Raw genomic sequence first — 17429 nt, 5'->3', positions numbered from 1 at the left:
CCCTGGAAATGGCTGCTCTGACCCCAGCAGGGCAACTTTCCTGCTGCCAGTATTGAGGGAACCTTGGTATGGATCAGACCTCAGGAACCTGACTGCCAAACCTGCCCCACAGACCTCGCCCCCCTCCCAAAAGAAGCACACCAGTGAGTACAATAATATGGAGTTAAAAATGGAAAGTGCTTTTGGAGAGAGATCAGCTGCTTTGTGAGGCAGCTGTATGTTCTGGAGCTCCTTTTGATGTAAATGTGTGAAATTACACATTTATTGCAGGATTCAAATGTAGCCATGGCAACATGATTATCAAACAGTTTCATATGGAAGTGTAAATCCATACAGGTTTCTGGCTGGTGAGATTAAACTGCCCAGAGACAGAGCTCAGTATATTCCAAGCCCAGACCCTCTGTGCCCAAAAGGATTCATCTCTGGCTTCTGTGCCTGGGAAAAATTCCATTTTGCAAGCAAATTGGCTCCATTCAAGTGGGCCAGCCACCAAACAGATGGAGAAGAGCACTAAACAAGCCAGTACCCTCAGCAGAGAGAACTCACTGCTGCACAGGGTGACCCTGTCCTGAAGGCTGGTTTGGACAAACTCCTCTGCTCAGCCTTGCCAGGGTCAGGGACAGTTCAGGCAGGAGCTGTGTCTGCAGAGCAGGTTTCAGTTACACCTCGAGCATCATCAGGCTAAATTAATAGAGTCCCTGGGCATGAAAACAGGCTGGGCAGCCAAAGTCACCCCCTCACCCACGGTGTCCTCATGTGACAGCGATCTGGTGACATGGTGACATCTGAAGAGGGGACAGCAAAGCTGGCATGTGTACTGGCTGCAAGTGGGAAAGGGCTGTGCCCTTATAGCCTCAAAACAGTGACCTTGACGGTCATTCCTTGGAAACAGGGCCCATCCATTAATTTTCCACAGCTGTCAGTTCCAGGCTGAGCCAGTGTCACAGCCAAGGAAAGTCAGGCACAGTCTCGTTCCCTGGATATGCAGCAGGCTCTGACACCTCATGTAACAGTGTCTGCACACAGACTGGGCTCAGCTCAGGGACTTCGAGTGTCTGGAGTGATGAGTATCATCAGGTGGACTGTGAAACAACAAGGGGAAAAAAAGGAGGAAAAAGAAAAAGAAAAAGAAAAAGAAAAAGAAAAAGAAAAAGAAAAAGAAAAAGAAAAAGAAAAAGAAAAAGAAAAAGAAAAAGAAAAAGAAAAAGAAAAAGAAAAAGAAAAAGAAAAAGAAAAAGAAAAAAGGAACATGCACCCCAGTACGGAAACAGACTGGTGGGAAGGAAATAGAGGTTTAAAATAGGCACGAAAAGATTGGCATAATTTGGCTGTAAATGAAAACAGAGTAGTGGAAGGGCAGAACTTTGTCCTTGTTCTGCTTTTTTTTTTTTTTCCCAGAGCTTTGATGAGGCTCTTTCACTGAGAAACACAAAAGTAGGGCACAGTCCTGCAGCAGGCACCCGGGGTATCCACAGTCCTGAGGTTTGGGGATCTGCAGCAGGAGCCCTGGCATCCATCTGGAACCAGGGGAAAAGCAGGTTATCTCCACAGACACGTGGGGAGCAGCTTCCTGGGACACCTGAAGCATCTGACGGCAATGCCCCCGAGCCACCACCTAGGAATTCACAGGATGGCTTCTCAGTAGGATGTTCCTATAGTTAATTAACCTCTGGTCCTGATTTTCAGCAGGAACATCTCTTGTTTTCATCTCCAACAAATGGCTCTAATAGATTTGACACCTGCTTTCAACTGGCACCCTCTTCTACTGCAGGTTTTTCTGGGCAAAATCCCTTCTCACCTTCCCTGCTGCAGTGTAAACATCCTGGAGCTCCACCACACTCCTGTTTCCAAACCTGTGAAGTCCCAGATGGTCCATCAACCATCCTCCTCAGTTTCTTTCTCTGCATCGTGAGACTTTCTAGCAGAACCTCTTTACCTTTTCTCAGGGACTTTTTTAATAGTGCTGTTTCACAGAGAATTTTTGGGTTGGGAAAAATATTGGCTCTTGGCACTAAACATAGACCCTTCTAGGTAAACATGAGGCCCTTGATTTTGTAAGTGACAAACTTTGCTTCTTAATTTAAAAAAAGATTATTTTTCCCAAGCCTATTTAGAAAATAAAGAAAAACTATTGCTGTGCTAATTGCTATTACCAAATGATTTTCACATCATCTCCCACCTGTGGCCACACAAACACAAGTCGTTAAAATGGTCTTGGCATTCCAGGCTGCAGCAGATCAAATATCAGGTTTCTGGTTAACCATGAATTATCACTAAAAACTAAAGGCACTCCAGCCCTGTCATTAATGCTGCCTGAGTACCATGACTTGGGAGTGCTGCTGTGCTGTGCTGCCACGGCATCTGCTCCCCAAATTTGGCCTCTGCTCCTTGAGAGAATGAACCAAACCTCCCTAGCAGGGGAGGTGAAGCTGTTACCCACATCTCCTCATTCCCCTCGCTGCAGTCCTTTCATCTCTATGCTATATTAGCATTCTGGAGAGCACTAATGGGTGTGAAGTGGCTTAAAGCCATTTTCTTTATTGCTGGATTAGTGCTGGAAGGATATGAAACTGCGGCGCTCGGCTCGAGCACGTCGAGAGCTTTCTGCTCCAAGCAGACACGAGAGCTCATAGCCCCAGCCCAGCTCACTGCTTTTATGAATGGAGTTAGAAACGACACACGCCGTGAAGCTGCTGCTTAGAAGCTTTTTATTTTTTTCCTGATGTCCTGACTGGTCTGGCCAATACAAGCCCCAGTGCTCCAGAGCAGCACACGGCCATGAAAACAAGGAAGTGGGCAGAAAAAGCAAAGCACAGGTTCCCTCTCTGTTCCCTGCCTGCCTTTAGTTGAGCAATTATACAACTGCAGATCTGTGATTATTCCTGGCAAGGTTTGTTCATCTCATGGGAGACTTTTGGAACAACACGGTGCTTTTGTAGGGAGTGTCAACCACCAGGCGAACGTGTCTTCCAGATCAGATTTTTTTTTTTTTAATATGTAAGTAATTGTTTCTTTACAGATTGGTCTTTGCCTTTTAATGACTCACATTTCTACCTTGTCAGCTTTCAGCACGGGCCCTGCCCTCCCTCCCAGTGCTACAATCCTCCCAGATCTCACCCACAGTGCCAGGTCACACCAGGTGAAATCCTGAAGGATGAGAATCCATTTTGTCAGCGCCCTGTCCAGACGTTCTGCTTCCAGGGGCTGCTTTTTGGGGGGCTGCAGAAACTACAGGCACAGCAGTCAGAAGGCATATAAATGAGGTACAAACCTGCCTCTAAAACACTGAAATTGGGGTTTGTCTGTGGTTTTTTTTTGGACAAACCCAGATACATTTTTATGGCAATGGTGACAGATTCTTATCCCCAGCACTGCTGCTGTGCCAAGAGTCTCATTCCCACTCTGGCCTCCTGAGGTGCAAACATGCTCTTGAAAATAAAGAGGGAGAATGCTTAAACACCCCTAAAACTAATTTAAGAGGGTTGGGATGTTTTTTTTTCTGAAGCTTTTCCCCCTTCACTGCTCTCTGAAAATCTATTCAACATGAGGCAGGGAGCAATTATGGAAAATTTCAGGCTGGATGGTTAAAGCATGGCCAACTTGTAAAGTAATTGGAAATGCAGAAAGAAAATGTTTGGCAACAGGGGATAAAAGGTGCTGTGTAAGTGGAGAACTTTTTCTTATTGCAAACTGTCCTCTCTGATATGTTAATTGTGTTTGGCCTGATCCCTTGACAGTCCATTAATTTTTTGTCCAATTGCAGGCTGCTGAGGGCAGATAAATTTCAGGCTATTATGGGAACACCCTAGAAGTCTGTATAGAAAGGAAACTCTCTGTTTCCTGTATCATCCTTCTGGGGATCTTGAAAGAGTTCACAAAAGCCACTTAGGCAAACTTTCCTTGCTGGATAACGGAAGGAAAGGAAGCTGTGAACAAGCAAACAACACTCAATTCCATGAGACAAGAGATACTCATAGGTCATTTGAGAGAAAGTAAAGTCTGTGAATGAAACACACACACATGCAGAAGATACTTTGTACTCTGAAAATAATGGGTATTTCTGCACCTCTGCACTCTTTCTGATTACAAACAATGTAAATCCTGTAAGCCACCAGTGAGAGAGGTGGTGGAACATCCATCCCTGCAAGGCGTGAATTGTGTGGAGGGTTTTTGTGGTTCAAATAATACATCTCAGGATGAGTTGGAGATGGTCATGGATCAGCCTTCCTTCCTTCCTTCCTTCCTTCCTTCCTTCCTTCCTTCCTTCCTTCCTTCCTTCCTTCCTTCCTTCCTTCCTTCCTTCCTTCCTTCCTTCCTTCCTTCCTTCCTTCCTTCCTTCCTTCCTTCCGACACTTCCTTCCTTCCGACACTTCCTTCCTTCCTTCCTTCCTTCCTTCCGACACTTCCTTCCTTCCTTCCTTCCTTCCTTCCTTCCTTCCTTCCTTCCTTCCTTCCTTCCTTCCTTCCTTCCTTCCTTCCTTCCTTCCTTCCTTCCTTCCTTCCTTCCTTCCTTCCTTCCTTCCTTCCTTCCTTCCTTCCTTCCGACACTTCCTTCCTTCCGACACTTCCTTCCTTCCGACACTTCCTTCCTTCCTTCCGACACTTCCTTCCTTCCTTCCGACACTTCCTTCCTTCCGACACTTCCTTCCTTCCGACACTTCCTTCCTTCCTTCCTTCCTTCCTTCCTTCCTTCCTTCCTTCCTTCCTTCCTTCCTTCCTTCCTTCCTTCCTTCCTTCCTTCCTTCCTTCCTTCCTTCCTTCCTTCCTTCCTTCCTTCCTTCCTTCCTTCCTTCCTTCCGACACTTCCTTCCTTCCTTCCTTCCTTCCTTCCTTCCTTCCTTCCTTCCTTCCTTCCTTCCTTCCTTCCTTCCTTCCTTCCTTCCTTCCTTCCTTCCTTCCTTCCTTCCTTCCTTCCTTCCTTCCTTCCTTCCTTCCTTCCTTCCTTCCTTCCTTCCTGTCCTCCTTTCCTTCTTCCTTTCTTTAACAATGCTGCTGCCACAATTCTGCTACAACCAGCTCTGTGTTTTTTGTCACCCACAGACAAAAAGCAAAGGCGTGAAGACCTCTAAGTTTCCCCAGGGCTGGCTTCAAGTCCAAAATTCAGACAGAGCATTCAAGCATACAAAACTCAGTCTTCAAGCCCTGGAAATATTGGGGAGTTCCAATTTATAGGGTCGTCCCTGTCCCTGAATTTTACACCAGTAATCTAAGGAGGTGAGGTTGGTCAAACAGTGTCCCTTTTCCTGAGAAGTTTTAAATGTACTGGCTTCAGCTGCATTTTAGAGGGAGATCAAAACCACAGAGAGGATGCAATGGTGCAAGTTTGTTAAAATAAGCTCTTAGAGGAGGAGATTTGTAGCTCATCTGAAATAGGGGGTTTGTGGTATTTGATGTGAGTAAATCCATGTGGTAGAGAGACCTTGTATCTATTCAAACCACAGGAAAACAGGTTCAAGTTTGCAGTCAACAACAAGGCCTGGTCCTTTAAGAAGAAATGGTTTGGGAGAATACTTGGTTAGCAGAAAACTACCTAGGCACTGACTGAAAATTTCTTTAAGGCATTTAGGAAATCAATTCATCAATTGTGAAAACATCTTTTTCTAGCAGATTCTGCAACATATGCCTATGGTCTGACCAAAACTATAAATGGTGGGGCGGGCTGGGGGGTGGGGGGACAGAGAGAGAAAGAGCAAGGAAAAGATATTAAATATTGAATATATTAAATATTTGCCAGCTGCAAAAAGAAAAAGGTTTTGGTTTCAGATTTGGGAGAATCCATTCAGGCCAGTTCTTGTTTAATTGGGACTGGGGAAGGCCTTTTCTGACAGAAATATAGCTGATTACCTGACAGGAAAAATCTAAATCTAAATTCATCAAAAACATTTCTCCTGGTCTCTTCTCAAAGTTATCCACAGGAACAGTGCTTCCCTGGGGAGCTTGTTAAACCTCCCAAATAACCTCATTGCTAGGAACTTTCAGTTTTACAAGCTTCTTTATCTTCAGCTGTAACTTCTTGAATCTGCTCTCCAGGTTGCAAATGATCTCCATTCAAATCATCTGTTGTCCTTCTGCGCTCTGGCCTAGATGAGGGCCAGCACATCCCTGTGGAGAGCATCCATCTGCCCAGTGTAACTGCATCACCAGTCCAAAGAAATGGGCTGGAACCCATTCAAGGAGAAAATGACATTATTCTGACAGTAATACAAAACTTTTGGGCCTACCAAAGCAGCCTTGAGTCTTTGAGGTGCTTAAGTTTGGAGCTTAGTTGCCAGGCTCCTGATATAAATAAGGAAAGAAGCTGCTGAACCAATAGGATTGTCTAAGGAAGGAGAGCAGCAGGAAAGCACAATTCCCTCCTAATCTTCTTGGTCTCTGCTCTTGGCACAGTGTTCATGCACACAGGACACCTTCAGGTCCCCTTCAGCAGGTTGTGTTCTAGCCCTGGGAAGTGTTTGAGGGAAAATGATGAAATTGCTTGAGGAGAAACTGGAAAATGAAACTGTTTTTATAGGAGTCAGAAGTGAGAACTGGAGGCTGATTTGTTCTGTGAAAGGGCCTGACCATGACGTGCCAGCCTTGGCAGGCTCACACGGTGTAGGACCATGGCATGAGTCAAAGTGTGTGGTTTCTTCAACAGAAAATTATATATATATATATATATATATATTTTTTTTTTTTAGGGTTTCCTACCAAATCAACTAGATGAACTGATTCATCCCAAGACTAAACTTTTACAATTCCTTAGGCAGAGTTCTGGGGTTCCACAGTGTATTGCCATGTATTTATCCCCACAAAAATGTCTGCAAATTGCATTACCTATCCCACATTCCAAAAGGCTTCTATCTAGTGCAGTCATTTAAGGAGATCCCTATATTTGTGGGGTTCTTCATAAGGGACCTTACAGAGTTCAAGAAGTGCCTAGACAATGTCATAAGATTTAGTTTTAGGTTCTGCAAGGAACATTGAGCTGGAGTAAAAGACCCTTATGGGTCCTTTCCAAATTGAGATATTCTATGATTCTATAGAGCATGAGGAGATGAAAAGGAAAGGAAAAGTTACTCCTTTTGGGAGTAATTGGTTTTAAAATCATTTAGGTTTAAAAGCGAAACTAGAGCCCAAGAACAGTGGTGTGAAGTATCCACGTTTTACTTCAGGTAGAGAGACTTTCACAAGTCCAACACTGCATGAAAATCAATGACTGGAGCGACATTCAGGTCCAGGAAAAAGGGAAAACTGTTAAACACAAGTAACTCAAAACAATTGTTTTAAGTTAATTCCAAAAACTGTGAATGTTTCAGTTTATACTCAGCTTTTAGGAGCAGCAGGTTGGGGGTGGGGGGAATGATTAAAAGAATCCTAAAAAATCCCAGTATTTTGTAGGGGATTTCCACTCCAATCAACGCTGGCATTTCATTTTTTCCTCAAAGTTTAAAATTACTTTAATAACAAACACTTTAGGGTCTGCAGCTGCTTGGTTCTCTGGTTGTGTTTGGAAATTCAAGCAATTAGAATAAAAAGTATTCACCCAATTTGGTTTCTCAGTCACAAGTAAAACAGCCTGCTTGGGGTTATTCTTGAAACTTGGGTTGCTTAAGTAATTTAAATAGATTTCTATTTCAGAAACAACACAAGAGCCAACAATTTCACAACTAAAAGCTCGAGGGCTACAAAACTTGGCTTCACCTAAGACTCTTAACATTGTTTTTCATTATCTTAATCACTAGGTTCTTTACATACTAATTTTCCATCCCGTTGCCAACCAGTGCCAATCCAACTCGCTTTTCCATCACCCAGGTGAGCGTTACTCATGTTTTCATGGAAATGTGAAAACACTCTGAATACAGTCAGCACAACAGTGTCCATTTCTGTGACTGCTCGCTGGCTTCTGCCAACACTGAGTCATATTTGTAACACAGGTGTAGCTTCTGAGTTCTTTCCTAGGATTTTCCAAATATATGGAGAATGCTGATGGTTGTCCAGATGCAGTTTTGATGACACAGGGCTAAACAATTTGTTTATGCTGGGACCCAAAATATTGCAAACACCAATTAGGTATGTGACTGATTAAGCAAGGGGAGAGATGAGATAAATCACAGCACGTGGTTCTAACAGGCCTTAGCAGAGCAGAGAATAAAGTGAATCCTCCAAGAAGGCTACAGAGGATTCAGGTCCCACCTGGTGATCAAACAGTAACACCTGCACAGTCTGAATCCAGCTGGAGCCACAAGGCTGCAAAACAAGCAGGCAGTGTGAACAGGGATAAATGCTCAGTTAACTAAAGGTCATCACTCAGTGTCTAGAGCTACAAACTAAGCATTTGTGTGGTGATCAGGAAAGAAATGGGATTTTCTTCTCTCTGAGTTAGCTCAACTGCCTATCATCTATTAATTAATCCATGAAAAATTGTGTTATTATGACAAAGCATTAAGTAACCAAGAACTATAGAATGTTTGTGTTGGAAGGGACCTCGAGGCCCATCTCATTCCAATCCCCCTGCCACGGGCAGGGACACCTTCCAATATCCCAGTTTTCTCCAATCCCTATCCAACCTGGTCTTGAACACTTCCAGGGATGGGGCATCCACAGCTTCTCTGGGTTATTCATGCCACTGCTTCACTACCCTCTCAGTAAAGAATTTCTTCTAAATATCTAATCTTAACTCTCCCCTCTTTTAGTTTAAAACTGTTCCCCCTTGTTTTAACACCTTCTGGCTGTATAAAAAGTCCCCTCTCCATCTTTTTTACAAGCTTCCATTAAGTGTGAAAGGCCACAAGATCTCTGAGATGAAACTTCAGAAAATTTGGCTTTATGGGAGGCAGCAGGAGTCTGTGCAAGCAGAAGACTAACTGCTCTTTTTTTAGACATTCACCAGTGTAAACTGAAAATATTACCAGTCAGCTTTCACCAGGGTAAAGCAAACGTGAATCAAGTCACTTGAAAATCATCTCAGACTTTAACAGTCTCCTGTACTTGAGGTTTGGGTTCAGGATTTTGGTTCTCTGCACACACAATATGATGAAAATATATCTGTTTTTCAATAAAAATAGAGCAACCAAAATACAAATATCCCTGTGCAGCAATGGAAACCTCATAAACATCACAGTCATGGTTTCATAAGAGGCAGCTCAGAAGGAAAACTGACTAATCTCAGCTCATTGCCCAAGTGCAGAGAAACAGAAAAGTTTCAGAAAAGTAAACAGAATTAAAGAAAAATTAAAAAGAGAGGTTCTGATGTCTCCAAGACAAGGGAAGCAGTGACTGAACTGAACAAGCCCTGCAGTTCTTAAGTGCTGTCTGGCAGCACCTTAACTGCTCTTGGCACTTGAGGACTGAAAGCCACAGTTCTTGAAGGACTGTCACGTCACCCCTTGACACCTATAAACTATTCTGAAGCTTAATTCCTCACAGTTTTATTGTGAAGATAATTATAGACCACATAAACTCAAGAGGCAGGATAATTTCTGCAGCCATTAATATCAGGTTTCAGCTGTGCAAACCAGGAAAATAATGACAGGGAACTCTCATTCTTCAAGGCATGAACTCATGATGAGACCTCACAAGAGGCAGAAGCAGCAAACCCAATCTTAAGCCTGTATGAGCACCTTGTAACAGAACTGCCATCATGAGCTGTTTATTTTCTGTATGAGGGTGATGTGAGAGCAGTTATAGCTACTGCTTTTAGAGTCATACAATCATTTCATTGGAAAAGATCTTTAGGAACATAAAATCCAACCATCAACCCAGCACTGCCAAGTCCACCACTGAACTATCCCCCCAAGAGTGACAGAGATCACCTCTATCATCTCTCTTGTAGACAGTGATAAGGTCACCTCTCAGCCTCCAGGCTGAACACCCCCTGTACCCTCAGCCCCTCATCATCCAGACCCTTCCCTAGCTCCACTGTCCTTTGGACACACTCCAGGACCTCAGTGTCCTTGTTGTTAGGGGTCCAAAAGTGAACAAAGGATTGGAGGTGTGACCTCACCAATGCCCAGCACAGGGGGATTCCAGGTTTCAGGGCAGGACGAGGGCAAAGGGAACCAACAGCTCCACCACCCTGTTTGCTCAGGACTGTTGACATTGCTCTGGGGTGGCATGAACCAACTGGCCCCACATGGGTGGACTTGGGGCTGGTGACAGGGCAAAGGGCTGAGTCACACTCTACACCTTGAGTTCTCTTGGAAGCCCTTTGGCTCTCAGAATTAAAAGTCAATTTTGGCTAACATGGGCAACGTGAATGGACCTAAAAATCTGCCTGTCTGGGTGCCAGTCACAAATTCAAACAATCTCCTGCTCTTCTTCATAAAACCTTCTTAAGACTTGTCTGCGTCCAGATAAAATATCTTTGGTTGACTAGCCACAAGTTCACATCTGAAAAAAACAGAAGCATCCCAATGCTTTTAGGGGAAAAAAAATGCATCAAGGGACATGGGCCATTTTGTACAGCCATTAAAGTTCCATTGTAATGACAGCATGTGTTGGGGGAGGGTGGGAAGAAGGAGAAACAGCAGTTTAAAGTCCAAAGCCTGGGTCTCCCACCAGATATATCACCCTGGGGTTGAGTTACAGGCCAAATGTGTAAAAGTTGAGACTCATTTTTCATGTCCTGTTTATAAATCTCCTGGCTGGGAGACCTCACCTGGGTTTCTGGGTGCTCAGATTTGCCTCAAGCACAGCCTCAGGCTTCCCAAACCCACGGCCACTCCCAATCAGGAGACACCTCAGAGAGCTGGCTGTGTCAAATATCATTAAGTCTGAAAGCAAGTCAAAACAATCCCAAGGGCTTCTGTCCATCCACAGGGAGAATTACCTTTTTTTTTTCCTAAACTGCAGCTTTGAAAGGATTTAGGAGCAGCAGCGTTCTCGGGAGGTCTGTATAAATCTAGGAATCCCCTTGTTTCATATAAAGCAATTCACACTAGATCTGAACACTGGCAAACAGTCAGCTAAATCCATTATCGCATGATAATGCTCAAACGTTTCATTAATTCCTAACCAGCTGTCCTCTGCTCCCTTACCCCTTTCATCATGCAACCATTTCTTTAACTGTCTAAGGGAGGGGAGAAGGGAGGATCAGCCGCAGCCTCGTAAAATTCCTTCACCCGCTTGGCCTGCGGCAAGTTATTTCTTTTGACACGCGTGTAAAATAATATTGGGGGTGGTGTTTGTTTGGCTTGGCTGGATGGTGAGTTTTCATAACAATTCGGTAAGCCAAGTACCTGTGAAATGGAGTACAGAGAACTCATGGCAGCTTGTTGATGAGCCTGCCGTCTGGTTGATTAACATCTCATTAAATAGGGAAGACCCCTCGCTCCAGCAACTATGCCAAGACAGAAGGCAAGGTGTTTGGAGCAGGATGCTGCTCTCCAGTGGTTTGAGGTCCTGTAGGTTATTTCTCTTTTAAAGTCCTCGGGCACTCCATGCCAAACAAACCAGAGGAAGCGAGGGTAAGCAAGGGATCATTACCTTGGGGGCTTCTCCAGCTACGTGACTCACTGAAGTGGATCCATGCAGCCAAGAGCCAGAGAGAGATTTTAAGGTGACTTCTGGATGCTTTCTTTACACAAAGCTTTCCCTGAAGTGCCTCAATTCCTCCACGTTGCTTAGGGACTCTCCAAATAACAGGATTCGCCACCCGGCTGAGGAGAGACCTGAGGGGAGGGCTCAGGGGGTGTCTCCAATCCCGCTCTCAGCCTCCATCCAGGGAATTTTCTCCAGTCCCTCTCCCAGGCAAAGGCAGCACACGTCTGGACAGCACATCAGGCTCCTGACTGACCCTCGTTCCTCCTCTGCCAAGGCATGAGAGTGCGTTTATTTATTATGGGTTAAATATTTGGAGTTGAGTAAAAACCTCAGAGGGAAAAGGTGGGTCTGTTTCCTTGGATTTTTTTCTACCCCGTCACTCAGTATGAAAAATCACATTTTTTTTTAAACTAAAATGTTTGGTTTATGGAAAAATTCCCCTTTATGACTTTAGGCTCAGCTAAAAGCTGAGAACTAACTGCTCCTGAGTGAAAATAACATGAGGAAATGCAGTGGAGAAATATCTGGACACGTCTGGACGTGTCTGGACATTGCCAGAACGGGTCTAAAATGTCAGGCTGAGGTAAGGATCACACTTCACCGCAACAGCAGGCAACAAAAGGACTGAAAAAGAAGTATTTTTAAATTTTTTTCAGTTATTTTAAAATGAGTGTCAAAACATGAGGTAGCTGAGGCTGTCACAAATCCATGGGTAACAAGAAGCAAATCTTAGAAGCTGTAATGATATCTTGAGATCCTTTCTTGGTGTTTTTAGGTATGTTAGGGTCTCAGAATTTCCACTAAAGTCTTTCAAGACTTTTTTCTTACCACAGAACCATTAGACATTTCTATAAGTATAGGTATATTTTGTTTCTTCTGTGAAAAACCTTTAATGTTTTATTGATGCATATTGCAGTTTTGATACAATGGATGTTGTTTTGCTGTCAAGAGTAGGTGTTACACTGGGCTGTTATGGGTGTGTATCCTTTATCTTCACCATTTGGCTACTTAAGATAATTATTTGGCCACTTTTTGTGTTTATAAACATCTGTAGTATGTCTAAAAACCCAACACTCTTTGAATGGACTTTGGACATCCTCACCAGAGGATGTTTAATTTAGTGAGCTGTGCATGACTGGTCATGCATGCTTTTCAGTCCTCAGTCTGAATTAGCCTAAAACCAAAAACATATTGATAACAGCATCATAGAACAAAATATTGCTCACTTTTTTTTTCTTTAGGATTAGTAATAAAGTCCCTCTGTTAGACTCAAGATTTATCTTGCTTTTTAATAGATGTGTACAGTTCTTCCATTTTGCCTTCTGTGGCTTTCCTTTTCTGAAGTCTGGTATGCTTTGTGGTTTATTTATTCATGAGTTGTAGAAAAAGAAGTTCACCATTAAAAAAACTTGTTTTGGAATATCTACTTAATGGTGTGTCAAGAAACAGAAAACAATTACACTTACGCAACGTAATGTGCATTTTTGCATGCCACTTGCAAGCTGCTTTATGTATCCCCAGTTTATGTAAGTAATGAAAATTAAATATCATGCTAGCCTGCACAATGCAGTCAGCACAATTAAAGCTAGAAGACCTTAATTGGGAATAAAAAAAACACACACCAGCACTAAAAACAACAGTCTTTTATGGCAAGTTTGCAGAGCGTTCTTCCAATTTGGCAGGGCTATGGCTGCCATGGGGAATGAAGTGTTTTCATGTCCTGAGAGTCACTAGGCACTGTGTGTTGAGGGTTGTGCTCTGCAGATGTGACAAATACATAATAAATGCCACATGTCACCCTCTCCATGGTGGCCTGGCACATACCCTGTCATAAGGCTGGACATGAGGAGAGGCAGCTCATGGCCTCTGGTGGGCAGAGCAGCAGGGGAAGGTGGGGAGGCAGGATGACACTTTGTCTGCAGCCAAACATGAGGAAAAGGTATTATTCTCCTTCATGATGAAGGACAATTTCAGCAGCATGTTTGCAGTATCTCAGGCAGAGAACAGCACTCACTCCTGCACTTTCCAAGTCGTTGGCTTGCAGCTCTACTTGGCACAACTTTGCCTGAGAGAGGGAAAGGGGGTCTGTGCTCTGTTTCTGTGCAAATGCCCACTGCCTTGGCAGCGACAGTGCAGGCAGAGCCTCCATCAGCCCTCAGGTTGCCACTTGTGCTCCCTTTCCAACCAAGAGCCCCTCTTCAACCCAGGAGCGGTGACAACAGGCTCATCGTTCAACCCTGGGCAGAGGGAAAAACTCTTGCTACTCAAATGGGGGAATGAGATGCTGGAAAGAGCATTTCAGAAAGGGATCTGAGGGTCCTGATTGATGGCAAGATGAATGTAAGTCAACAGTGTCCTGGCAACCCTGTCCTGGAGCCATCAGGCACAACATCACCAGCTGAGCAAAGGAGGGCATTGCTCTGCTCTGTTCTGCGGTGGCCTCACCTTGAATATTCTGTGTGGGTTTGGGTACCACAATATAAAATAGAAAGCTATCAGAGAGCAACCAAAGGAGGGTAATGAAGACGCTGAAGGGCTTTGAGGAGACAAGGAATAGGAGAAATGGCTGAGGACACTTGGTCTGTTCATCCTGGAGGAGACTGAGGGGAGACTTTATTGCAGGGGGGAAGAGGAGGGGCAGACACTGATCTCTGCTCTGTGGTGACCAGTGACAAGGCTCAAGGGAATGCCCTGATATCGTGTACGGGAGCTTTAGGCTGGATATTACAAAAAGGATCTTCACCCAGAGGGTAGTTGGGCACCGCAACAATTTCCCAGGCAAGTGGTCACAGCTCCAAGCGTAGCAGAGCTCAGGGTGTGTTTGGACAGCTCTCGCAGGCACGAGAGTTTGTTTGGATTGTTGGGGATTGTTGGTGCTGTCCTGTGCAGGGCCAGGAGTTGGACTCGACTGGTGAATATTCCGTGTCACTCTGTGACGCTGCCAGCCGCCAACACTGGCCCCGCCATCGCCCGCCTCGGCTCCCCTCACGTGGGCACCCCTGCGGCGCACGCCTGGGCACCCCCGTAGCCCGCCCGCCGCCCCCCAGCAACGCCCCCCGCCCCCCAGCAACGCCCCCCGCCCGTCCCCACCCTGCCCGAGGCCACGCCCCTCGTTGCATATTCATGACACACGCCCTCAGCCCGAGGGACGCCGCGCCTCTTGATACATATTCATAACTCACACCTCACGTACCCCCGGGAGGCCACGCCTCTCTCGCTGCATATTCATGACCCCGGGGGCGGGAGGGGGCGGAAGCGGAAGCGGAAGCGGGTGCCGGTTCCCGAGGACCCGGTATAAAGCGGCCGCCGCTGCCCGGTGCCGCCGCGCTCGCGCCGCCGTCAGTGACCTCGTCCCTTCCCTCCTTCCCTCCCTCATCCCCCCCGCCCTCCCCGGCGCCGCCGCCTCCCCCCTCCGCCGCACGGAGCAGGTCCCGGGTGCTGGGGGAGACCCGGGGGCAGGTAAGGGGGGCGGCGGGAGCTTGGGCTGTGAGGGGTGTCTGGAGCGAGGGGCGGCTGAGGAGCTGTGGGGTGGTGGGGCTCAGGAGCTGGAAGGCGAGGAAGGGTTTCGGGTGAGGGGGGTGAGGGAGGGCTTGGGGCGAGGTCGTGAGAGTGAGGGAGGTGAAGGCTGGTGAAGGTGAGGAGAGGTTTGGGATGAGGGGCTGGGGAAGGTGAGGAAGGGTTGGAGGTGAGGAGCTGGTGAAGGTGAGGGAGGGCTTGGGGCGAGAAGGTCGTGAGAGTGAGGGAGGTGAAGGCTGGTGAAGGTGAGGAAGAGTTTGGGGTGAGGAATATGAAGGGCTGGTGAAGGTGAAGAAAGTTTTGAGGTAAGGGGCTGGTGAAGTTGAGGAAGGGTTTGGGGTGAGGGAGGTGAGGGGCTGGTGAAAGTGAGGAAGGGTTTGGGGTGAAGAATATGAAGGGCTGGTGAAGGCGAAGAAAGTTTTGAGGTGAGGGGCTGGTGAAGTTGAGGAAGGGTTTAGGGTGAGGGCAGTGAGGAAAGGATTGAGGTGGGGGAGATGAGGGGCTGGTGAAAATGAGAAAGATTTGGGGTTAGGGGCTGAAAAAGTTTTTGGGTGAAGGAGTTATGGGACTGGAAAGATGAAAGGGTTGCGGAGCTTTGGGTGTGAGTATGTGAAGTCATGAAGATGGGAAGACAATGAGGATCTTGGGGGTGAGAGAGATGTTAGGCTGCAGAGGTGGAAATCAGAAATACCATGTGCTGTGGTGAGAAATCGGGCAAAGGAGATGTTGGGCTGCAGAGTTTGGGAAAGGATGAGGAATGAATGGAGGAATGAGTAAGGTGATGTTGGACAGACCTGTTTGGGGTGTCTGAGCCACCTCTTTCTCAACAGAACTTGTTAAGTGCCCCTTTAGGATTGTGTTGGGTGGAGACTGCGCTGGAAGAGGACTTGACAAAGGGACCAAAGATGGAAATTAGTGTGCCTTTTCAGACTATTAAACTTCAGTAGTCTGCCATTTGAATAATTCCACACTTAATCTGTCACCTGATCTCAAAGCTTTATCACAAAACAATTGAGTCTCTCCTTGCCTGATATGATGGTGGGAGGGTACCGGGGAAAGAAATTGCTTCCAACTTTGCTCTTAAAACTCCATGAATGCAGCAGTTTTCCTTAGGTTCATATTATTAGTGATCTACAACTCGTAATTTGCCTCAATTTAGCACCTTTAGCAGGTGCAGAAACTCTGCTTGACCTTGCAAAATACTCTCTCCATGGGGCAGTTTTCTGTTGGAGTGCTTTGCCTTCAGTATTCTCTAGGTATAGAGAGGAAAAAGGGGAGGCAAAGATTCTGCCGAGGTTCTGACTTGGCACCGGGTGTGATGAGTGAATCAATGTTTCTGCTGCCTGGCTAATTCAGGGACTTACAAATGGAAAAGCATAGGAGAGATCAGGATATTGAATGTTAGAGGAGATGTTTTCTCCTTCAGGAAAAGAGATGTTCCAAGAATTGGATCTACAAGGAGAGGCAGCCCTGGGTACTGACACAGCCAAATAACTGCATCATGATGAGGATCCGTGGGAAGGAATTGCACTGTTACAGCATGTGTCCTCTGTGCTCTGCAAAAACTGCTCCAGTGTGAGCTGTGTCATGTTCCACTGTGTGATCAGAGAGTGCTACTGAAATATTTAATGAAATATGGCTTGAGCAGGTGCTTGAGCTCAAAGAGTGAGCTGGTGAATGCTGGAAGAGTGGGGGGTTGCTGATGTGGTTGCAGTGCTTGTGTGACTTCTTCCCTCCTACCAGTACTGTGAAAGATAAGGTTTTCCTTGCTTGGTTTGTTTAGTGATTATACTGGACTGATGAAATGTTCAACATGCCTAATTTTTCCCTTCCTAAATAAGGAAAGAGGTTTCAGACAAGAGATTAAACTATTTACTTGACACTTTGGCTATAAATGCTTACAGAAGTGCTTTTTACTGTAAATTTGAAAAGCTGACACTACCTTAAACTCCTAAAGATGCATCCAGTAGTCTCTGATGCATCCAAAACCATCTGTGAGTTCCTGTTTATGTCAAAGGTAGTGGCAGCTGCTGTCTTGGAAGTGAGAGCTTCATTCCTCTATTAATGAGATTAAATTGGATACTTAAGGGAGTTTTCATGACAAAATAACAATTTCCATGATCTAATGGGTGGGATCAGTGGAACAACTTCTATTTTAGTTTGCTATTTGGAGTGTCAGAGGCTGCTTTACACGGCTTGGCTTGTGCCTCTCCAGCAAGTAAATGATAGCAGTTCTTGTGTTCAATTATGTATGACTGAGGCATCTCCAGCAAAAGGAAAACGTGTGGTTCTACAGATAAACCCTCCTGTGTGGCTGTGGGTTAACTCCTGCAGGAGCTGCTGCTCCCTGGGAGTGTTGCTGGGAAAGGAATGAGCAGGATCTGCTGATG

General features: G+C 45.6%; 1 protein-coding gene across 3 annotated transcripts in view; it reads left to right on the top strand.

The window, feature by feature from the left end:
- SLC45A4 (solute carrier family 45 member 4) overlaps positions 1-17429 on the top strand; it is an 83075-nt gene that overhangs the window by 8159 nt on the left and 57487 nt on the right. Inside the window, exon 1 of one of the 3 annotated variants that reach the window (XM_058021862.1) lies at positions 14924-14982. The exons of the other annotated variants lie outside the window; for them this stretch is intronic. The gene's annotated coding sequence lies outside the window, so the exon portion shown is untranslated. Of the gene's footprint in view, positions 1-14923; positions 14983-17429 lie in introns of those variants that run through there. 3 annotated transcript variants of the gene reach the window in all.

The sequence above is a fragment of the Melospiza georgiana genome, chromosome 1, assembly GCF_028018845.1.
Source record: "Melospiza georgiana isolate bMelGeo1 chromosome 1, bMelGeo1.pri, whole genome shotgun sequence".
Classification (NCBI taxonomy): domain Eukaryota; kingdom Metazoa; phylum Chordata; class Aves; order Passeriformes; family Passerellidae; genus Melospiza; species Melospiza georgiana.
Note: the sequence above shows the minus strand (reverse complement) of the source record. Positions and strands in the feature narration are given on the sequence as shown.